The following is a 25,308-nucleotide window of genomic DNA, read 5'->3' on the forward strand; positions in this document are numbered from 1 at the left end:
GACGGGTTCTTTTAGTGTGCAACCTGGTAGAGGGAGGAAACAAATTCATTCAACATCAGTGGAAGCAGCAATTCAGGAGGAGACGAGTGGTGAGTGCACGCGTGTAGTGCACTGAGAATTGCCAGAACATTGGACATACCCATGAGCACAGTGCGTAAATTCCTACGAAACATCCTTCGTTGCTATCCTATCAAAATTACCAATGTGCACCAGTGGCTTCCTGTTGACCTCCCAGCAAGAGAGGCCTTCGCTTTAGAATTTGTTGCTTGCATGGATGCGTACAATGATTGGCTGTAGATTATTTTGTTGACAGACGCAGCCCACTACCATCTGACAGGATACGTCAATACACAGAATTGTGGAATATGGCCAACTGAAAATCCACACGCAAATCAACCAGTACCACTTCATTCTGAAAAGATCACTGTGTGGTGCGGGTTTATGGCATCATTTATCGTAGGGTCATATTTTTTCGCAGGAACAGGTGCTTCCGTCCCTGTCACCTCTACCGTTACTGGTAAGCGCTGTGGGTGTCTTCTGCGCAGCCACGTCATTCCAGTTCTCCAACAGCGTGGATATGTATATGGGATCATCTTTATGCAAGATGGCGCACCTCCGCACCTGCTGCTGAAGCGCCATTTCGGAAATGCTAGAATTATCAGCCGCCATTTCCCTACAGCCTGGCCGTCCCACCACCTGATCGTAATCCGTGTAACTTCTGGCTGTGGGGCTATCTGAAAGATGCTGTGTTCAGTGTTCCGATTGCAGACTTAGCTGCGTTGAAGGCACACATTGCGCAGTACATTCTGAACGTGACCCCGGAAAACTTCGATCAGTTGTGGAACATGCTGATACTCGATTTAAATTCTGTCACAGAAAACGGTGTCCAGCATATTGAACATGTTTTGCGCCAGTCACACTGAAATTAATAATCCGATTTGATTTTTGTTGATGGCTTTTATGTGGTTTTTGGGCATAGGGCAGTTAACAACCGATATGATTGATGCTTTTTATGCATTTTTTGGCGTCAGGACAATTAAAAACAAATTTTTCTAACCGGTGTGATATGACTTTGCAATGCTGGATGGGCTTACGTGGCCGACCGGAGTGGCCGAGCGGTTCTAGTTCAGTCTGGAACTGCTCGACCGCTACGGTCGCAGGTTCGAATCCTGCCTCGGGCAGTGTGATATTCTTAGGTTAGTTAGGTTTAAGTAGTTCTAAGTTCTATGTGACTGATGACTTAAAATGTTAAGTCTCATTGGGCTCAGAGCCATTTGAACCATTTTGATGGGCTTACGTAACTAACAGTATCACACCTGTACACCCATGCACACTGAGTAGTACAGTTTGTTTAACGTCAAACGTACACCTTAGGCATTGTTGTATGATTCATTTTTCATTTTTAGTTGACCACTATGAAATTGTGATGATCTGTTCCTACATTTTGTAAGTATTTATTTTTCTTTTGCCATTCGTTTTCCACTGCAATTTGACGTCATTCTGACCATTGTTGTCATTTCTACGGCGGTTTGAAAGTTTAACTTTAATTATAATCACCTTGTATATCAACTTGGTAGCCACGTGAAAGGTAAGCTATTCGACGTGCTGTTGTATGACCATGCTTCGAAGCAGAATCTGCCAAGCTTCCATTTCTATCGCCTGCGGTAGTTGTCTACAGGTAATGGCAGCCGAGGGCCTATGATGCACGTCCCACGTAAACAAAATATCCAAATATCTGTTCACATCTACCTGTGGGATGGGCGCCATGTAGCCCTCCTGGAGGCCCCTTCCAATATGCATCACCTACATTAATGTGGCTTCATGCAACGAATCCATATAGCTTAAACCATTCAAGTTCGGAGCGCACATCACTTGATAGGCCAGCAGTAAAAGGTCATCAACATACGCTGCGCAGAGAAAGCTGTGGTCCACAACATAATGCACAAAAGTTTCCGTTTCAGCCCTCCTATGACAGGTTTCTGTGCGATAGCGTAATATATCATGGGAAGTTGGTATCCTTGTCAAACCGTATAACGTGCGCGTTGTCATCGTCCTCTCCCCACGCCGTTGAATGCAGAGCAAGACCATGTTATATCGTCTCCTCAGAGCATAGTATGGGTTCCCGCTCTACAGAATGTGGGCGGCAGCAACCGTCTCGCTTATCGATGTCTGATCGGTCGCCATGGTGAAGCAGCAGTGGTCGTGTGGGCGGCAATGTAAGTTACAGGAAGCAGCACCGGCTACGACTGTGACGACGGCGCGATGTTCACCGGATGTACACTCCTGGAAATTGAAATAAGAACACCGTGAATTCATTGTCCCAGGAAGGGGAAACTTTATTGACACATTCCTGGGGTCAGATACATCACATGATCACACTGACAGAACCACAGGCACATAGACACAGGCAACAGAGCATGCACAATGTCTGCACTAGTACAGTGTATATCCACCTTTCGCAGCAATGCAGGCTGCTATTCTCCCATGCAGACGATCGTAGAGATGCTGGATGTAGTCCTGTGGAACGGCTTGCCATGCCATTTCCAGCTGGCGCCTCAGTTGGACCAGCGTTCGTGCTGGACGTGCAGACCGCGTGAGACGACGCTTCATCCAGTCCCAAACATGCTCAATGGGGGACAGATCCGGAGATCTTGCTGGCCAGGGTAGTTGACTTACACCTTCTAGAGCACGTTGGGTGGCACGGGATACATGCGGACGTGCATTGTCCTGTTGGAACAGCAAGTTCCCTTGCCGGTCTAGGAATGGTAGAACGATGGGTTCGATGACGGTTTGGATGTACCGTGCACTATTCAGTGTCCCCTCGACGATCACCAGTGGTGTACGGCCAGTGTAGGAGATCGCTCCCCACACCATGATGCTGGGTGTTGGCCCAGTGTGCCTTGGTCGTATGCAGTCCTGATTGTGGCGCTCACCTGCACGGCGCCAAACACGCATACGACCATCATTGGCACCAAGGCAGAAGCGACTCTCATCGCTGAAGACGACATGTCTCCATTCGTCCCTCCATTCACGCCTGTCGCGACACCACTGGAGGCGGGCTGCACGATGTTGGGGCGTGAGCGGAAGACGGCCTTACGGTGTGCAGGACCGTAGCCCAGCTTCATGGAGACGGTTGCGAATGGTCCTCGACGATACCCCAGGAGCAACAGTGGCCCTAATTTGCTGGGAAGTGGCGGTGCGGTCCCCTACGGCACTGCGTAGGATCCTACGGTCTTGGCGTGCATCCGTGCGTCGCTGCGGTCCGGTCCCAGGTCGACGGGCACGTGCACCTTCCGCCGACCACTGGTGACAACATCGATGTACTGTGGAGACCTCACGCCCCACGTGTTGAGCAATTCGGCGGTACGTCCACCCGGCCTCCCGCATGCCCACTATACACCCTCGCTCATAGTCCGTCAACTGCACATACGGTTCACGTCCACGCTGTCGCGGCATGCTACCAGTGTTAAAGACTGCGATGGAGCTCCGTATGCCACGGCAAACTGGCTGACACTGACGGCGGCGGTGCACAAATGCTGCGCAGCTAGCGCCATTCGACGGCCAACACCGCGGTTCCTGGTGTGTCCGCTGTGCCGTGCGTGTGATCATTGCTTGTACAGCCCTCTCGCAGTGTCCGGAGCAAGTATGGTGGGTCTGACACACCGGTGTCAATGTGTTCTTTTTTCCATTTCCAGGAGTGTATTTGCGTGATCCAGCGTTGGATGCACTCGAATCGGGGATGTATCTCCTTCCCACATTCGAAACAGATTTTTGGTTGTCCGTTGTAAATGACGATGGCACGGCATCTGCAGATATAGTGATGTGAGGGAACGTGTTTCTTAAATTCAAATCGGACCTTCTGAGCTCTGTTCAGGAGAAGACGTTTTCGGAACAGCGTCCATTTTTCTGCGACATGACTAGGGGGGAAATGCTGACACGATGTCTTCCGCTGGGAGTTCAAATGGAAAAGCGAATATTCTGATTGTGTGGAGTCACAGACCAGCATGAGTGACGTCCATAGTACAACATTGCCCTCAGCGTCCCCTGAAAGATCCGTTCACCTGTTGCATTGTTGATGGTCTTTACATAGATTACACTTCTGATGATAGACAAATGTATGCCGATGACGTCGCCATTTTGACCTCTTCTCGTAAAAACCGTGCTTTTGGTCGTGCCAGTTAATTTCGGAACGTAAATTTGAGCGTTATTTATCTGTGTTGACTCGCCATACTGATTTATTTGCTTAAGCCAGCGTGCACGAAACGGCCGTTTGCAGAGTAAACAACAAAAACGCTCACTCTGCGACGAGGACACAAACAAACAGCATGTCCGCACCGCTGCCCTGCTAAAGGCAAAATAGCCGGCCACCACCAACCGAGAACTTTTCCATTCCAACTGAAAAAAAAACACTATTAACGTATTGTCACTTACCCATGAACCTCTTATCCGCCATTTCGGACTCCTGCAAGAGAGCTAGCTTCGTGTGCATCCACACATAAAGAAAAGAACTTTGGTCGTCGCACCATATATATACAAGGGTTGTAACAAAAGTGAGGTTCCCAGTGAGCTACAGGAAAGGTGCTATGCTAAATCCGACAGCAGTGCCATGTGCAGTGGTTCCCCCACTCTTGATCCCGCCCGTCCGCGATTCGCTACGTCGGTTAGTGTTGGCTTGGTAGCCGTCAGAGATGGAACTGTTGCTCGCCGCTCTTGCCAAGTGCGCAGTTCGAACAGTAATCCAGTTTCTCCAGGCAAGAAAGTTGCCGCCCATAGAGATTCATCGGCAACTGACCCAGGTTTATGGTGAAGAGTGCATGTCGGTTCAGCACGTCCGCAAATGGTGCAGGGCTTTTGCTGTGGGTCGCAAGGAAGTTCATGATGAAGAACCGAATGGAAGATCGTCGGTTTAGGATGCGATTGTCCATAAGATCAACAATGAGCTGCTCAAAAATCGGAGGGTCACTGTCCGTGAACATGTTGAACGCATTCCGAAAAATTCCCACGGCACAACTGAAAGAACTTTAACAGAAACGTTGCATTATTGCAAGGTGTGTGCTCGCTGGGTCGCCCAGATGATGACTGACGGACACAAGGAGCAGCGCCTTGACTGTGCTCAAAAGTTTCTTCAACAGTGTGAGAGGAGAGGCAACAATGAGAACTTTTTGGACTCTATCGTCACTGGAGACGAAACGTGGGTGTTTCATTACACACCCGAAACAAAACAACAGTCTCGTCAGTGGCATCACTCCGGTTCACCGCCACCAAAGAAATTCAGACAAACGTCGGTGGCAGGAAAGGTTATAGCGATTGTGTTTTGGGATCGGAAGGGAGTACTCCTGATTGATTTAATGCAACCTGGGACGACAATAAACTCAGACAGGTATTGTGAAATATTGACCCAACTCCAGCGAGCAATCCAGAATCGCCAGAGAGGACGACTGACGGAAGGAGTAAGGCTTCTTCACGACAAATCTCGACCCTATATCGCTCGTCAAATACAGGAACTTTTGAAGAAATTTTGGTGGACTGTTATGGCCCATCTCTCGTACAGCCCGGACTTAGCCCCCAGCGATTATCACCTCTTCTCAAAGCTAAAGGAACACTTAGGTGGCAAATGCTTCAAGAGCGACGATGAAGTCCGAGCAGATGTCACATGCTTTCTCAATAAGTTGACTTCTTCGACTTAGGAATACAAAAGCTGGAGCCCCGTCTTCAAAAGTGTGCCGAAAAAATGGAGATATATTGAAAAATTTATACATGTATATATAATGTATTCCGCACTGCTGGGGTATGTATTTATCCCTAGCTAAGTATCCAACACTTCCTAGTTATGTATTTATTCTAAGCTTTCATTAGTCTATCTCCTCCTTTCCCCTCCCCCTTATGCATTTCATCCACCACTTCTCTCTGTTTACCTCCTCCACCCCCTCTCTGCCCCACTCTCCTCATAACCTTCTCTCCATCCATCTCCCCTTTATCCTTTATCTATACATCTTCTCCTCCCTAACACTCTATCTCCTCCTCACCCCCTCTATTTGCATCTCGTCCTCCCCACCTCTCTCTCTCTCTCTCTCTCTCTGTGCACCTGCTCCCTCCTTATGCCTGTCTGTCTCATCCTCCCATCTCCCTGTCCACCTCATCCTGTCCCCTCTCGTTGTTCATCCTCTTCTCCCTCCTGCCTTTGCCCATCTCCCCTTCTTTCCTTCCTCTGTCCACCTCCTCTTTCCTCCTTCCTCTGTACATCACCTCCCCCCCCTCTCTCTGCCCATCTCATCGTCTCCCTTCCTCTATCCATCTCGTCCTCCTCCTTTTGTCTGACCATCTCCTTATCTCTCCATTCTCTATCCACTTCCCCCTTACACTCTCTCTGTCCGTCTCCTCGTCTCCCTTGTCTGTGTCTGTCTCCTCTTCGCCCTACTCTGTCTGACCATCTCCTCCCCCCTTTCTCTCTCTGTGGTGTCACCTCCATCCCAACAGGAGGGTGGTGGTTCTTACACCAGCCTGCCCCACCCCACCCCACCACCAACAGTATTGATTTCCAGATCGTTACTTATATGTGTACCAGATTTGGGTAAAACCAATCCAGTGGTTTTGGACGAGCTTCTTACCCATAGTTTTGCCTGCGTATATTTCATATATAGTTAACATATATGTCACTTATATCTACACATACTTCAGCTGTATCTCTAGCGAATTTCACCCTGCAGTATCATTTTCACGAAGCTCAATGTTTATGACGTCGTACCTCTTGAGCTATGTGTCGTAACTTGATATAATTTGGCAGGTACATCCATTAGTACATGTGGTTACTGTCTGAGATATATATTGTCAATTGAAGATGTAGTAAAGAAGTAACAAATTAAAACATCACGCATTGCTGTATTGGACATCATATTTCCTTGACTATGTATCAGACAATGGTATATTTTTGTTGGTTTATATAGTGGAAAATTAGGATATGGATACTATTTGCGAAATGTGTTACGAACAGTGTTAGTAGCAAAGAAGTAATAAATTTAAACGTCATGCATGATGCTGCAGTATTTCACTCATCTCAGTTTTTATAACGTCACATCTCGTGATATGTGTCGTAATTTTGCTGGTACATTCAGTTTTGTATGCGAATACTGCTTGAAAAATGTGTCGTGAACGTATTTAGTAGTAAAGAAGTAATAAATTAAAATGTCATGCTTCATGCGGCAGTTTCACTGCATTAACTCCGAAAATGTAATAAGTGATTAACTTTTTTTCCTGTCATTTTGATGGGATTGTCAGTAAGTAAAAATTTCGTAATGGTTCGAAATTGTGTGTAAAATTAGTTTCCAGTCACTTAGTTCTCTCATTCTCAAATGTTGGATGAACAAAGTATGGGTATTCGCACGTCGTGGTCTAACTGCTTTTCATCCCCACCCCCAACCCTTTCATAGGTAAGTGATTTTTATCCCTATAATGTTTCTTTCCAAGTGTACAAAGTTTGATTGAAATCAGTCCGCCGGCCGCTGCGGCCGAGTGGTTCAAGGCGCTTCAGTTCGGAACCGCGCTGCTGCTATGGTTGCAGGTTCGAATCCTGCCTCGGGCATGGATGTGTGTGATATCTTTAGGTTAGTTAGGTTTAAGTAGTTCTAAGTCTAGGGGACTTATGACTTCAGATGTCAAGTCCCATAGTGCTTAGAGCCATCTGAACCATTTTTTTAAATCAGTCCAGTGGCTTAGGAGGAGATGTGGAACACACACACATACCTACATGCACATACACATATACAGGGTGTTACAAAAGGTACGGCCAAACTTTCAGGAAACATTCCTCACACACAAATAAAGAAAAGATGTTATGTGGACATGTGTCCCGAAACGCTTAATTTCCATGTTACAGCTCATTTTAGTTTCGTCCGCCTACGCTCAATGGAGCTCGTTATCATGATTTCATACGGGATACTCTACCTGTGCTGCTAGAACATGTGCCTTTACAAGTACAACACAACATGTGGTTCATGCGCGATGGAGCTCCTGCACATTTCAGTCGAAGTGTTCGTACGCTTCTCAACAACAGATTCGGTGACCGATGGATTGGTAGATGCGGACCAATTCCATGGCCTCCACTCTCTCCTGACCTCAACCCTCTTGACTTTCATTTATGGGGGCATTTGAAAGCTCTTGTCTACGCAACCACGGTACCAAATGTAGAGACTCTTCGTGCTCGTATTGTGGACGGCTGTGATACAATACGCCATTCTCCAGGGCTGCATCAGCGCATCAGGGATTCCATGCGACGGAGGGTGGATGCATGTATCCTCGCTAACGGAGGACATTTTGAACATTTCCTGTAACAAAGTGTTTTAAGTCACGCTGGTACGTTCTGTTGCTGTGTGTTTCCATTCCATGATTAATGTGATTTGAAGAGAAGTAATAAAATGAGCTCTAACATGGAAAGTAAGCGTTTCCGGACACATGTCCACTTAACATATTTTCTTTCTTTGTGTGTGAGGAATGTTTCCTGAAAGTTTGGCCATACCTTTTTGTAACACCCTGCATAAATCAGCCTTTGTATTATGTATTGATGTTGCATCTGTTCTTTCAGATACGTTCGAAGTGGAATCAATAAAAGAGTTACATTTTTGTATAAGTCTTAAGTGCTATTCATCTTACGAAGTGATCAAGAAATTCAGCCAGTAGCTATCGTGGCTAGACTTCGGCCCATAAGGGGAGGAATTTTTCCTCGATCCATTCCGCCCGAGACTCAAGCTGTTATCAGATCGAACCGGGGATCTTTCACTGCGGTAAAAGGCAGTTGGGGCGCAGGGGTCGCCCCCCGCATCCTCACAGCCAGCGGCGAAGAAAGACTCCACTTACCTGCGTGCCGGTAGCTTGGTGGGCTTGTGCAGAAGAAACTTAATTCAACAGCTATCACTTGCGATGTGCTTGCAACAAAATGCTGCAACACCAAAGAACGAATTTGAGAATATATGACACGGAAACTTTACCTTGAATCCTTTCTCATAATCCCAGATCATTTCTATTTCAGAATCTCCTATTCAATTTAATGTGTAATGGCCAAGAATTTCAGATTGCACTTAGTTCGCGGTCTGTTATTGTAGCTTCTGCAAAGAGCTTAAAAGAAAGTGAAAGGAGTAACAGGAAAACATAATAAATTACTACTTGACATAGACGGTCGTTTAGGAACTGCCTCGTACAAGGCCGTAATGTTTCGTCAGTGCGTCTCTGTTTCAGGAGACGCCTCTCTTCATAGGCCTTCACAGATCTGGGGCAATCACGGGAAACAGGCCAGCAAGGCTGTTTGATTAGTGGCCCATGAATATCAGTTCATCAATAAATATGGTTAATCTATATGGCTTCTATTCGCAAATTTTCACCATTTCCGATAAGCTTGACTATATCCGTCCTGTCGCTTGAGGATTATAAAAGACGAAGTATCGAGACGCGAGCTACTGTTGCCACGCCACCTCTTATACGCTTACTTCAGACAATACAGAGTTTAAGCCATTTAATTTCAGGGAACTCTCCCCAGGCAATAGATTCGCTAATTGGAAATAATATTTCGACCAATGTTCCACTCCATACTCAATATTCAGATTAAAATGGATTAAGCGGGAATGAGTGGGAAATCTGGAACTACAATTTGCAGAATTGAGATTTGAATTTCCGTCCGCATATGATGATTCCTAGGTGTTTTTATAAAACGTTTCAGGCGAATATTGACATTCTCTTCCGGAGAAGGTCACGACGGCATTCTTACCGCATTTATGAAGAAGAAGATCATGACGCCATTCTTTTCGCGTTTATGTGGTAGAAGACCACGACGCCATTATCATCACACTTACGAGTGTAGCCACCTATTTTGGACGGACGTGATTCCGTAACAACGATAAAGACGGAAACTGTTCATTTATTTTATCTCTAAAATAATCTTTGAGTTCAAACAATCTAGATGCTTGCTTCCTTGATGACATCTGAATCTTAGGTCGTGACCTTAATTCTTTTGATTAACATTTCTCAATCTGTTACGGGAGAAATCATAAGACGCTATGTTCTCAGACGTTTAACTCAATCACCACTTTGATGCCATAAACTCGGAGCAACAAGAATTGTGTAACAGTATCCCACCAAAGTCGCCGAGTTTTAGCGTCCTTATAATGTTGCCGAAGTTCGCCAGTTCTTCCGAAACTGAGTCATGGAGACCTTTCAGAGTCTGAATTAAGACTACGTGCTTGATTAAAACCGAGTCCGTCAGCTCGTTTAGTATGACTTATTCTTTTTCCCCACACTCACGAAAGTTTTGTTCCTTTCTATTACTGCTACAGCATTTTCAGAACTAATGTTGGCATATGGAGATATGTTCAGCTTTAGGGAATCGTGTTTTAGTGGAACGTATTCCTCAGTGTAAAATATGCTACTTCAGATGTACCTATATAACTGGAAGGCAACAGGAGAGGTTGAAAATACCGCTTCAGTTGGAAGGTCCTTTTTGTTTAAAACACGACCGGTTTCGGGCTCTTACATAGCCATCATCAGGTGTTATACTGTGATGGCGGCGGCACGTTGTACCACGTTGCCACATATATCCCCACTAAATGAAAACTTGCCTTTCTTGGGAAAAATTGTCGTTGTGTTTTACGGTTCATACATAAACTTTAAGTCGCCGTCTTCCAGTTAGTTTTATCACAGTTCTGTACTGCCCCCGTTCAGTATGTTCCTTTAAAACGCGTAATGTACCTTAACACTTTTCATGTATCTTTCCATGAAAGTCTTTTTCATTTTGAATGTAAGTCACTAATTCAAATTGTGAGTGGCCAGGGTAGTTTGCCCCGCGTTCTCCTTCCCGTCAACAGATGGCAGTACTTTTTCCACTCTGGTTTACCAGTTTGCTTCCCCCTTCGTGTCACTACTCTGTGCTCTGCGCTCGCTGGTGATACGCCACGTCCTGTACTCGTCCACCGCGGGCCTCTGAGTCATAGCACGAAGGGTAAGTGGCCTGGTATTCCTTGCATATTCCTTTACCCAGGCAGTCGTCCGTGGTAATGTCTGATGCCACTTTGCCACTGACTTCGGTTTTACCACACCTAGCCCAACAGTTGTTTCCCGAAATGTTATATGGAATTTCTTGCATTTTATGTGTACTACTGCGTGTCAAAACTATTATTGGCTCTGGTCTCTTGATTATGTTTAGTATAACAGCTGATGATGGGCATTAAGAGCCCGAAACCGGTCGTGTTTTAAATAAAAAGAATCTTACAAATGAAGCGGTATTTTCACCCTCTGTTATAATGGTCAATTTCGGATATTCTTCCGGCAGGATTCTATCTAAAAGTTCTCATGTTTCTTCCGAAGGGTGGTGTTGCATCTGTTAGAAGTCATTATACGTTTCTTGTATCACATCCTAGGAGTAAATCCGACTCGAACACGAAGGTTTGTGTGAAAACTACAGAATTACACTATGCATACCCCTCTTGAAGGTGAGATACCATTGTCTTCCTTCGATGTTTCAACTGACTTACCCAATAGTTTAACGTCTAAAGAGGTAAAAAATTACAAAAGGATAATTTAAACCGGTAACTGTAAAGGTTCAATTGGAATACGTTCTGGACTTCTGAGCTAAATAAAGCTAGCACTGCTGACTCATGCACAAAACGACTTCCGAAACACGGCGCGGCTTGGCGATCCTTTATAACGTCCCGACTCGGATATGAGCCACGGTCGGAGGTTCGAGTCATCCTTCGGGCATGGCAGTGTGTGTCGTCCTTAGTGTTAGTTAGTTTAAGTTAGATAAAATAATGTGCAAGCTTAGGGACTGATGACCTCAGCAGTTCGACTGTTCTTGCTATTTCAGGAATTAAAATTCTGGAACCATTCATTTATCGAATAAGCATACGTTGGGCAAATTGAACACGCTTTTTCACAGGCACTCGTGATGTTTCCCGCTGCATTAGCTAAAAAAGAATGGTTACGAGCATGAACTAAAACCCAGAAAACAATCAAATCTTGTAGTTTAAGGGTATTAACAAAACGAAGATAAGAATTTAGGGACAACAACTAGGTCATAGCTGTTTTCCAGAAATCGTAAGAAAACAGTAAGTACGTTGATTAAAAAATCTCTTTTTATAATAACAGACTGTCAATTATCGACCAGATCACGTACTAACGCACTATTTCACGGGCAATTCTAAGTATAAATTCCAAAAACACAGAAAATATATCTGAATTAAACTTAATTCTGAACTAAACTTAATGTGATATTAGTTTCTATTATCGAAATAAACAGCAATGCTGACAGGCCGATACCGTCTTACCACAAAATTAACGTTTCTGTAATTATGAAAGTGGTTTTTCGTTGTTTTACTCGTGTGGTTATTGTCTTCCATCCATATATTAAGCTATATACAGGGTGGTTCATTGATCGTGTCCAGGCCAAATAGCTCACGAAATAAGCTTCAAACGAAACAACTACAAAGAACGAAATTTGTCTAGTTTGAAGGGGGAAACCAGATGGCGCTATGGTTGGCCCGCTAGATGGCGCTGCCATAGGTCAAACGGATATCAACCGCATTTTTTAAATAGGAACCCTCATTCTTTTATTACATATTCGTGTAGTACGTAAAGAAATATCAATGTTTTAGTTGGACACGTCGTTTAGTTGGACAACCTCGTTGTCCCATGCAACTTTTTTGCCACAAACTTTTCAGCTCCTATCATACTTTCGGAGTTATTCTTGGTGGCAATAGTTAGTGACTCACACTGTATATAGTATGGAAAATTTATTTATGTATTTATTGGTGTATTTAAGATATATTGATTAGTGAAAGCATACAGCATAACTGGTAATAACTGCCACAGAACATTTTTTTTTCGTAAAATAGAAATTTGACATAAATTACAAGGAAGTAAACAAGTAATATTTGTGTTAATGGTGTGAGTAATGTATGCCATGATAACAACGTAAACGACAGCCGCAATTAACACTGCTCTTAAGAGGTATTTTTCAGTTAGATCACGCTGCAAAAATTACGGTCTGAAAAGTAATCTGGAATCCTGCAGTAGTGTGTGACGTTATGCATATATAGGCGAGCTATTTGGTCGCCTGGAGTTGGTATGAGGGTAGGTGAGTTTGCTTGTGCGGCTGAGGACTACCTGTGCGGCTTGTGGGTTAAGGACACGTTGCGTCCGGTACCGGCCTCGCAGATGCGTAGAAGAGCAGTGTCGCCTGAAATGGGCAAATCTCAAAGCTTGGAATTTAGACGGCTGTTGCTCGTCTGGTCTTTGTGCAGGAGACAGTGCGCCAAGAAATGGCGGACTGTCAGACAAGCTGAGATATGGCTTGTTACAGTTCTTCAAGAATCTATCATAATTCACACTTACGTATTAAAGCAAACCATAATACATCTGCGAGTTTAAAAAAAAAACAAGGAAGTGCATCCAATGACACAACAGTATTTCAATATCTATACGGTTGCAGAAGACAATAATTCACAGCGAATACACATTTTCCCAATGAACCTCCGAATTATCAACAACAATGCTTTATACGACTGCAACATAAAATATCTCAGATGATAGCGTTGCATGATAGCAATCATCCCTGAAAGCCACTCATCTGTATCAGTTTCATTTATTGACTTATGACGTATTTTATATCATTTTATTGCGCAAATGTTTGTCAGAACATCATATCTTCCACAATTACACAGCACATGGATACAGCAAGAATACCTTACATTTTTTACACTTGCGTATTTATTTAATGGAAAGTTTACTGTTTTACCACTAACATTATTTCAGTATTAATTACAATTAATAACACAAAATCATGGTAATTTAAGAAGTGGTCACTTGTGTGTGTTAGCTGACACCTTTGTAAAAGAGCTCCAAAAGACGCTTCCGACAAGCAGTCTTAACAAATGTTTAAATAATATTTAACGACAGTCTGTTGTCACTTATCGTGAGAACACCTGCATGAGAATCCAGGCTCATTTATTTATGGAAAACTATTTATTGTGAATGGTTTGAGTGTGAGCGAATTCTTATATCCTTTCTTTATTTAAATATTTTTTTAATATTTTAGTTTATTCTGGGAAGTGGTCAAGTGGGTCAAATGATGTATGCAGAAACTAAGAACGCTGTATTTTTGGTGGGGAGGCTTTCGGCCAATGGAAAACCAGACAGTAGCGGAACGCTACGGGAGTCAAGTGGAGAATGGGATATTTTTGAGTGAAGTGCTCGATGGAGAGATCCTGGGCACTTTTATGCGAGTTCAAGAAGGAGGTAGACCTGCCTGTGGTAAAGAATGGTATTCGACCTTGGAGGTCTGAAGGGACTTGATATTTTGAGAGATCTGAATGTGCTCCAGAGCAGGACTGTTACTCTTTCCACTTGTATTACGAAACTGAGGACAGACTATGAGTTATTTATGTTCTTTGTATTGCGTGTGTTAATTTGTGATTCATCATGTTGAACTCTGGACTGTTTTGAACTGATGAATATTTCGTGCATTTTGGTCACAAAGTGGACTTAGTTTTTGCGCATTCTTGATGACTATTTAGCTTAACGATTTTGCTACCATTCTCGTAACGCTCTCAACATAACCTTAGTGCATTTCGTAAGGGTATTTTCTGTCTGTATTTTAAATGAATATCGTAGGACCACTTCCCATATACGTGGATGTCCTTTCCTCTGTAAATGTTCAAATGGTTCAAATGGCTCTGAGCACTATGGGACTCAACTGCTGTGGTCATAAGTCCCCTAGAACTTAGAACTACTTAAACCTAACTAACCTAAGGACAGCACACAACACCCAGCCATCACGAGGTAGAGAAAATCCCTGACCCCGCCGGGAATCGAACCCGGGAACCCGGGCGTGGGAAACGAGAACGCTACCGCACGACCACGAGATGCGGGCTCTGTAAATGTTATTCGACATAATTCCGTCTACTACATCTATTACAGACGTTAGAAAAGAACTCTTCTTATTCAATTATTCACTTAACATTTACTTTTGTTTCTGAGTATTTTATTAGTTCGCAATTCTAGCCAATGCATAGGCTATTTGACTACAGGATCGCAGCTACAGTTTATTGTTTGTGGCGAATTAGCTACTGGGCATGAAAGCAGATGTACACAGCTCGAACCTATGATTAGATCAAGCTACACTCCTGGAAATGGAAAAAAGAACACATTGACACCGGTGTGTCAGACCCACCATACTTGCTCCGGACACTGCGAGAGGGCTGTACAAGCAATGATCACACGCACGGCACAGCGGACACACCAGGAACCGCGGTGTTGGCCGTCGAATGGCGCTAGCTGCGCAGCATTTGTGCACCGCTGCCGTCAGTGTCAGCCAGTTTGCCGTGGCATACGGAGCTCCATCGCAGTCTTTAACACTGGTAGCATGCCGCGACAGCGTGGACGTGAACCGTATGTGCAGTTGACGGACTTTGAGCGAGGGCGTATAGTGGGCATGCGGGAGGCCGGGTGGACGTACCGCCGAATTGCTCAACACGTGGGGCGTGAGGTCTCCACAGTACATCGATTTTGTCGCCAGTGGTCGGCGGAAGGTGCACGTGCCCGTCGACCTGGGACCGGACCGCAGCGACGCACGGATGCACGCCAAGACCATAGGATCCTACGCAGTGCCGTAGGGGACCGCACCGCCACTTCCCAGCAAATTAGGGACACTGTTGCTCCTGGGGTATCGGCGAGGACCATTCGCAACCGTCTCCATGAAGCTGGGCTACGGTCCCGCACACCGTTAGGCCGTCTTCCGCTCACGCCCCAACATCGTGCAGCCCGCCTCCAGTGGTGTCGCGACAGGCGTGAATGGAGGGACGAATGGAGACGTGTCGTCTTCAGCGATGAGAGTCGCTTCTGCCTTGGTGCCAATGATGGTCGTATGCGTGTTTGGCGCCGTGCAGGTGAGCGTCACAATCAGGACTGCATACGACCGAGGCACACAGGGCCAACACCCGGCATCATGGTGTGGGGAGCGATCTCCTACACTGGCCGTACACCACTGGTGATCGTCGAGGGGACACTGAATAGTGCACGGTACATCCAAACCGTCATCGAACCCATCGTTCTACCATTCCTAGACCGGCAAGGGAACTTGCTGTTCCAACAGGACAATGCACGTCCGCATGTATCCCGTGCCACCCAACGTGCTCTAGAAGGTGTAGGTCAACTACCCTGGCCAGCAAGATCTCCGGATCTGTCCCCCATTGAGCATGTTTGGGACTGGATGAAGCGTCGTCTCACGCGGTCTGCACGTCCAGCACGAACGCTGGTCCAACTGAGGCGCCAGGTAGAAATGGCATGGCATGCCGTTCCACAGGACTACATCCAGCATCTCTACGATCGTCTCCATGGGAGAATAGCAGCCTGCATTGCTGCGAAAGGTGGATATACACTGTACTAGTGCCGACATTGTGCATGCTCTGTTGCCTGTGTCTATGTGCCTGTGGTTCTGTCAGTGTGATCATGTGATGTATCTGACCCCAGGAATGTGTCAATAAAGTTTCCCCTTCCTGGGACAATGAAATCACGGTGTTCTTATTTCAATTTCCAGGAGTGTATTTTTTTTAAACAGAGCCGTACATTGCCGAACTACCTAAGGTACAAGCAATCTCAGGCAAAGTCACAACTAGTTTGCTCGTATGGACTGCTGTTAAGAAGAGCAACTACTCAGCAGTAATCGTTAGGTACTGTCGCAAGTGCCACTATATTTTGTGCGCTAAGGCCTGAAGATGATGTGAGTTATGTGGCAGCTTCCGTCCCAGTAGCAGCACAGCAGAGCACACTGTTTCGTTTGTGTATGAGCTTCTAATTAGAAGCAACTTATTTAGATTTATCTGTGTGCTTTATAGTTAAAATTCATTAATTTCTTACGTCTTTTTCTGTTTAGTAGGTACAGTTCCAAGTTTTAATAACTGTCTAGTGTATAGTTCTACCTTCCTTAAAGTGGATAGGAATTGTGAAATCTGAGTTCGGATGCGAGCTGAGTTGGTGACCCATCGCTACAGCTACAGCCAGTGATGGTGTCTGTCACGTTGCTCATGGCTGTTCCCAATGGGCATCATTCTGGGAAGCCGGACGTGGGGATCCGAGGGACGTCCAGCACTTCCCAGAAGTCACGCAGTTGATCCATCTCTGTGGCAGCCCCGGTTACCACCCGCTTTCAGGGAAGTGGAAGATTGTTTCATGGTGTGCCAGGTAACGAAACTTTCAGGGACCAATCGAAAGGTCTCCGTGATTAATCTGACAAACGACTGCCTATAAGCCTCTGTATCAGCCCTAATTTCTTGTATCTCATATTCTTGGTCCTTAAACACAATTTCTGTTGGCGGCTGCAGAGTCGTTCGGCACTCAGCTTCAAATGCCGGTTCTCCAAATTTTGTCAGTAGTATTTCTCGAAAAGAACGTCGCGGTCCCTCCAGGGATTCCCATTTGAGTTCCCGAAGCATCTCCGCAACACTTACTTGTTACCTACCGGTAACAAATCTAGCAGCCCGTTTCTGAACTGGTGACTTACAGATCCATGTCACTTGCAGTAGGATTTTGGAAAAAGTACTGCGTTCGAACGATACGAGCAACGTTGAAGAAAATGACACGCTTTCTGTAACTGATAATGATCCTGAGCCAAATGCTGTCGCTTTCTCTGCTTCAGAGTAAGCATTTCGGCCTGCAAGATCCAGGAGTTCGCAGAGAGTGGCATTACTGGAAGTTGGAAGCTCCAATGATAGGCGCGAAATGGGCTTTTAGTGATAAGACTCTCAAGTACGGGAAGAAGTTCACTGTGCACTCTGTGTGCAAACAGTGGGTAGTCATTTCAGATGTGGAACGAGTGATCCAGATGCCATGAAGAGCACAGGGTGCAGCTAATTACACAGGTTATGGCTCATGTCGGTACTAATGATCTCTGTCACTTTGGGTCGGAACACATTCTCTCAGGCTTCGGGTGGCTATCTGAACAGACACAAGGGTAACTTCAGGAATGCCCTAGGGAAGTGTGATATGACCGCTGTAAATAATTTGGCGACCAGGACTGCTTCGATGTCTTCCTTCAATTCGACCTGGTAATGATCCCAAACACTCGAGCAGTACCAAAGAACTGGTCACACCAGCGCTCTATATGCGGTCTCATTTACAGCTGAACCATTCTTTCCTAAAATTCTCCCAATAACAAGATGTCGACCATTTACCTTCCCTAACACTATTCTCACATGCTTATTCCATCTCATATCGCTTCGCAACGCTATACCCAGATATTTCAATGACTTGACTGTGTTCAAATGGTTCAAATGGCTCTGAGCACTATGGGACTTAACTTCTGAGGTCATCAGTCGCCTAGAACTTAGAACTACTTAAACCTAACTAATCTAAGGAAATCACACACATACATGCACGAGGCAGGATTCAAACCTGCGATCGTAGTGGTCGCGTGGTTCCAGACTGTAGCGCCTACAATCGCTCGGCCACTCTGGCCGGCTACTTGACTGTGTCAAGCAGGACACTAGTAATATTGTATCCTATCATTACAGATTTTATCTTATTATTCATCTGCATTATCTTATATTTTTCTACATTTAGGGCTACCTGCCATTCGTCACAACAACTAGAAATTTAGTCTAAGTCGGCTTGTATCTATCTACACTCACTCAACCTTGACATCTTACCGTACACCACGGTATCATCAGCAAACAGCAGAAGATTGCTACCCACCCTGCCGCTGACGTACAGATCCATATCACATCAATTTGCACAACGATTATGGAATAAATACTGTGTTCTAATGATACGAGCAAATGACGATCTATAGACACGTAGTCTCCATTTATTCAGGAAATATCGTTCCAGTGAAACAGTAGCTAGCTCTTTATTCCCACGGAGTAATGAGTACTATCGACAGAGGATCTCAAATCGATTCCATGTTTTTCGATTTTCAGAATATCTTTGACACCGTTCCTTACAAGCAGAATTTAACCAAACTGCGTGCGTATAGAGTATCGTCTCCGTTGTGCGACCGGTTTCCTTATTTCCTGTAAGAAGGTAGCAGTTTCGTAATAACGGAGGGAAAGACATCGAATAAAAGGGAAGTGATATTTGACATCACCCGCGAAAGTGTTATAGACTCACAGGTGCTCTTAATCTGTACAAACGGGACAACAATTTGAGCAGACCTCTCAGACTGTTTGCAGATGACACTATCGTTTACCGTCTAGTAAAGTCATAAGAAGATCAAAACCAACTGCAAAATGAACTGGACAAGTTACCTGTACCGTGTTGGTGAGAGATGACCCAAAATAATGAAAAGTGTGAGGTCAACCAACTTGCATTGGGAGAAATCATCATCCTAACAAAACAAGAGCTCACTCGGGAAGACTTAAGTGTTTGTCTTCCCCGCACGCTGTTCGAGAGCGGAACGGTAGAGAGTGTCAAGGTGATTTGTATTATTCTCTACCAGCAATTAAGCACAAATTGTAGAGCTGGCATGTAGATATGGATATTCAAAAGTCGGTGTTACCCAAATCACGAAACTATCATCTTAAATGCATACAGATATCGCTTCCTTGTTATCTTTTGTGGAGTGAAACACGATAAAAACGATTATTAGAGAAACTAAAACTATAAATGAAACTGAAACTGCTTTTTCCGCAGTCCAAATGACACCATTATCGAGATTGGATGTTTCAACATGCGATAGAATCCCACAGCTGTGTAAAGCAGAAATTGCTCCATTTTGGGCAAATTTAAGAAAGTACGTAGTTACTTAAGACATTATATTTGACGGGTTGTTAAATTCACGTAGTAAAAATTGTCAATTTATCTGCTTGATTCCACAAGGAGAACCCCTAAATTTAATGTTTCTATCATATTACAGCAAAAAATATCATTCTCCTGCCATGTCAAGCTAAGGACAAGAACTACACACATCGAAACAATTTTGCATCACCTCGGTTCCGAGAGTTCCGGAACCTGTACAGAAAATTGGAATAGAGATCTACACAAACATCATTTCCGCCCTTTTTATTCCTCATGAAAACAACACAGTGCATGTTGTACCACCATACAACGAGATCTTCAGAGGTGGTGGTCCACATTTCTGTACACACCGGTACCTCTAACACCCAGTAGCACGTCCTCTTGCATTGATGCATGCCTATATTCGTCGAGGAATACTATCCTCTAGTTCATCAAGGCACTGTTACGCCAAATTGTCCCACTCCTCAACGGCGATTCGGCGTAGATCCCTCAGAATGGTTGGTAGGTCACGTCGTCCCTAAACAGCCCTTTTCAATCTATCCTAGGCAGCTTCGATAGGGTTCATGTCTGCAGAACATGTTGGCCACTCTAGTCGAGCAATGTCGTTATCCTGAAGGAGGTCAATCAAAAGGTGTGCACGTTGGTGGTGCCATTTGTCGTCGATGAAGAGGAATGCCTCACCAATATACTGCCGATATGGTTGCACTATCGGTCGGAGGACGGCATTCACATATCGTGCAGCCATTACGGCGCCTTCCATGACCACCAGTGGCGTACGTCGGCCCCACATAATGCCACCCCAAAACAGCAGGGAACCTCCACCTTGCTGCACTCGCTGGACAGTGTGTCTAAGGCGTTCAGCCTGATCGGGTTGCTTCCAAACACGTCTCCGACGATTTTATGGTTGAAGGCATGTGCGACACTCATCGATGAAGAGAACGTGATGACAATCCTGAGCGGTCCATTCGGCATATTGTTGGGCCCATCTGTACCGCGCTGCAAAGTGCGTGGTTGCAAAGATGGACCTCGCCATGGACGTCGGGAGTGAAACTGCGCATCATGCAGCCTATTGCGCACAGTTTGAGTCGTAACACGACGTCCTGTGGCTGCACTGAAAACATTATTCAACATGGTGGCGTTGCTGTCAGTGTTCCTCCGAGCCATAATCCGTAGATAGCGGTCATTCACTGCAGTAGCAGCCCTTGGGCGGCCTGAGCGAGGCACATCATCGACAGTTCCTGCCTCTCTGTATCTCCTCCATGTCCGAACAACATCGTTTTGGCTCACTCCGAGATGCCTGGACACTTCCGCTGTTGAGAGCCCTTCCTGGCACAAAGTAAGAACGTGGATACGATAGAACCGCAGTAGTGACCGTCTAGGCATGGTTGAACTACAGACAACACGAGCCGTGCACGTCCTTCCTGGTGGAACTACTGGAACTGATGGGCTGTCGGACCCCCTCCGTCTAATAGGCGCCGCTCATGCATGGTTGCACACATCCTTGGACAGGTTTAACGACATCTCTGAACAGTCAAAGGGACTGTGTCTGTGATACAATACGTCTAGCTTCAGGCCTTCTGGGAACTGGGGAGATGCAAAACGTTTTTGATGTGTGTATATACCACATAATGCTGAGTCATGAAAGATTTGTGCCGTAGCACATCAGTGTTTTCTGACAGTGTGACTAAAAACCATAGTAATTCATAAGTGGTCACGTGATGGCAAGTATGGTTATAGAGCAACATGAGGAACTATATGAATCAAACTTCCACTAACAATATTATTTCGTAACGAATTTGTTATGTTAACTACCGACCTGCCTCACATTTGCTATGGCGGCAGTAACTACCTTCGATCACTATGTTTACTATTTCCCACCATCTGTATTTGGAAGTACAGTATGGAACACCTGCCAGACATGAATGCATGCTATTTGTGAGAATTTTTGTGGTATTGTAACTTTTTGTGTTACTCATGATTTTTCACGAAAACTTCAGCAACAAGTGGTGTCTGCTTTTGCGAATTTTATAGCGTCATTGGGCTATGTTAATTCTTTGGACCGTTGCTGCTACATCTCTACCAAACTTGTAATGAAACAGCAGCAGTGGACAATTTCAGACTTTGTAAAAGAAGTGTACACGGCGTACTTTAGCGTAAGTGTTACGAATCGGATTGTGTCATGGGTGTGTTTAAGTTCTGAAAGAGTCCGCATGTTATTTAAGGGTAATGTGAAATTTTTCCGTTTTGGTATGCCAATGAAATGGAGGAGTTGAGGTTCAGTGTATTCTAGGCCTGAAGCCCTGAGTCCACGACCCCAGGCTACCGATCGTTGCGGACTTAAATTGCATGCGATGAAGTTTACGTCTCGCTTGAGAAGACTTTAATTGTTGTAAACATAGTTGTGCTCAGAAGTACCCAAACCGTCTCAAGACATCACACATGCGTCACGTCGGTGAAATGTCGTGTTAGTACATATAATTAATTTAGTGCTCATCACTTTCTGTCTGTACTTTATGTTGACAGAAGTGTTCCAACGATCTGGGTGTTGCTCTCTATGTTATTAACGGAAGACGCTTTGACATTAGAGTGTATCATACATTCAGCACTGTGCTCCTAGGTACCCAAACGACCTGCACACCGACACTATGCATATTTTGCATTAGATACTTCTGCGCACTTTTATGAACATAAAAATTAAAGTATTGGCAAGCGTTAGTCAAAAAGCACTGTATGCAAGATAAATCAACGCCGAGCAGTGACGCCGTGGTGCAGTGGGTGGTGGCATAGAGAGCATGGAGTGGGGCATGGGGTTGACCTTCACAGTGCTGTGGCACGATTATGTTAGAATTCCTGTAGCGATGCTGTCATGGCCTTGGTGCAGGCGTCCAGATGCGATGATGTTAGATTTACGGGAACGCTGATGCTGATATCAGCACTTTTCTGCCCACAACATACACTGACACTGTGCTTGTGGGAGTCTCTGAATCAGAGTGAAGACTGTTACATTTGTTCTTGTATTTCACGAGGGCACAACTTCAAAACCAGAACGGAAGTCACTTATCCGAACACTGAATATTCGTTGCGTCCTGTGCCTCATGAAACTGATAGTCTTTGTGGTATACTTTCACTTTCAGGGAACCAACCGCACGACACTTCTGATAAAGATTATCAAGTTAATGACTGCCGTGACCGATTATTGTTTTCACAATAACGAGTTGATCAGAGACCTATCACTGTTAAGGGATGCTGCATACCTGTTAACATCTAAACTGCAGGAAAAGAACTTGTTGGTCTCTGCAACGTCTTTCTCTGGCTTCAGAAATAGAAAAAAAACTATTTCCTTCCTCAGTTTTCTAATGGCGATGACCTCTTGAAATGCCCCGAAATTACTGGTTTGATGCAAATGTTTGGAATCCAGTACAAGGAAAAAGATTCGATCCTCTCTATTAATTATTCAAAACGAAGTCTCAAAATGGTCCTTATGCACTACGGAAACGCATGTGCTCCCATATCTGTTGGATAGTCAATATATTTCAAAGAGAAGTGTGATTCTTTACCATTTACTCTGGAAAAGCTTAATTAAAAAGAATACGAATGCACCATTTGCGGGTATTTGAAATTACTCTCCGGGATAAATGTTCAACAGAGTGGCTATATCGAGTACCCGAATGAGACAGTCGTGCAAAAGACAAATATTGTTGTCAGAAAATCTGGCCAATTATAGCGCCGAGAGGTGGAGGGACGAACCTATTAGTCGATCTTTGGTGGGCCAACGAAAATTCAGCTTCCTCTTCACATAAAACTTGGAATTATAAAACAAGTAATTAAGGATCTTCGAAAGCATGGTGACTCTTTAAAGTACGTGGAAGGTAAGTTACCGCACATATCAGAGGCAAAGCTGAAAGAAACGCTTTTCGTCGAACCCGATCTTCGGAATTTAATTAAAGTCGAAACATTTTAAGATAAAATGAATTATTTTAAAGGTCGTCTTGCATCTTCTTTAAACAAATAGTCAAAAAGTTACTCGTCAACTGGAAATACCTCTACCACGACAATATTGTAAGAAGCATACTGGATTACTTACAAGTATCGGATGCCTCAGTGAGCTAGACGCTGCAGTCTCTGGACTCCAACGTCAGCTATTTTCCAGAATATCTAGGAATTGTGAGTGAGGAACAGGAATAAAAGTTCGATCAAGACAGTAAACAAATGGAACGGAAGCACCAGGCCCAGTCGGATGCCAGCATAGCAGTTGAATGTTGCTGGTTGCAGCAAGAGGAAAAGGAAGAGACATTAGGATTTATGCGTTTTCAGCTGGCCTGAAGAACACAATACTTCATTGTAACGTTATGTGTACTTTATTCTACAATTTTTAACCAAGTTTCTTTGAGTATACCCATTCTGTGTTAATTTTCTCGATCTTAATCATTACTTTGTGAGATGAAAACTGTTAGGATTTCTGCACTTTGCATACCAAAAAACATTACGATCACCTAAAACCATTAAGAAAAAAGATGCGAAGTAAAAAATTTTAGACCTGTGTTATTGACGTTCCTACATCTTGATAACTCCTATCACATCTGTTGTTAGCAAAGGCCCCAGCAATTAACATAGAGTTAGATTAAAGACAATAAGTGACTGATACAATTCTCCGATCCAACCGTTCCAAATTCTTATGTTATAATCCGTTAATTTGGTACCACGATACATTACATGTCTACTAAGGTCTATAGCGCATTACCGGGGAAGGTACTGACATTAAATCATCTTTCCAATAATCACTTACCTTATATTTCATTGCTTCCCTAATCGTGGTACAAACAGAAATTAGTGAGCGCATCACAAATACGTAAATACGTATGTCAAAGAGAAGCAAGTATTACATGCGTTATTATTATTATTATTGTTATTATTCTTTCAGTGCATTTTTACCTTATTACGGTTTCAGTTCTAACTTCTTTTTGGGATATTCAAGAAATTAAAAACATAGAATGACATTACATATGTAACATGGAGATAAGAACAAACTATTTAAGCAGTTAAGAAATATGTGTGTGAATTTTCAGATAAACAAATTATTTAAAGAAGAAAGTAAATTTTATTAATGGTAGAACTACTTAAATAAAACTCTAATCGGGATTAGCAAGGGTTTTCGCTGTAGCTTTGTAAAAAATCGAAAACAGTGCGTCAGATGTTGAGAATCACAAGCATCTGGATGAGTCCTTTGAACTTGTTATGCAATCGTTATGATGGTTATCTTGAAATATTATGTGGAGGCAGTATTCACTTGAAATGATGACTGAGAAAACTGAATACACTGATACCCTATTTGAAATGTAGTTTGCATATTTTACCAAGTTTCTCGCACTACGTGCATGGAAGTTCCTGTGAAGAAACACAGAAAGGGCAGTGAGCTGGAAGAAATGTACGTTTGTTGCTAACAATAATGATATCTCGTCTGTTGTATTTAATTAATCCGTAGCCAAAGAATATAAAGTCAGGTTAGAGCAGCTTCATGTACATAATAAGGCGTTTGACTGT

Source organism: Schistocerca serialis, chromosome 3 (assembly GCF_023864345.2).
Source record: "Schistocerca serialis cubense isolate TAMUIC-IGC-003099 chromosome 3, iqSchSeri2.2, whole genome shotgun sequence".
Lineage (NCBI taxonomy): Eukaryota > Metazoa > Arthropoda > Insecta > Orthoptera > Acrididae > Schistocerca > Schistocerca serialis.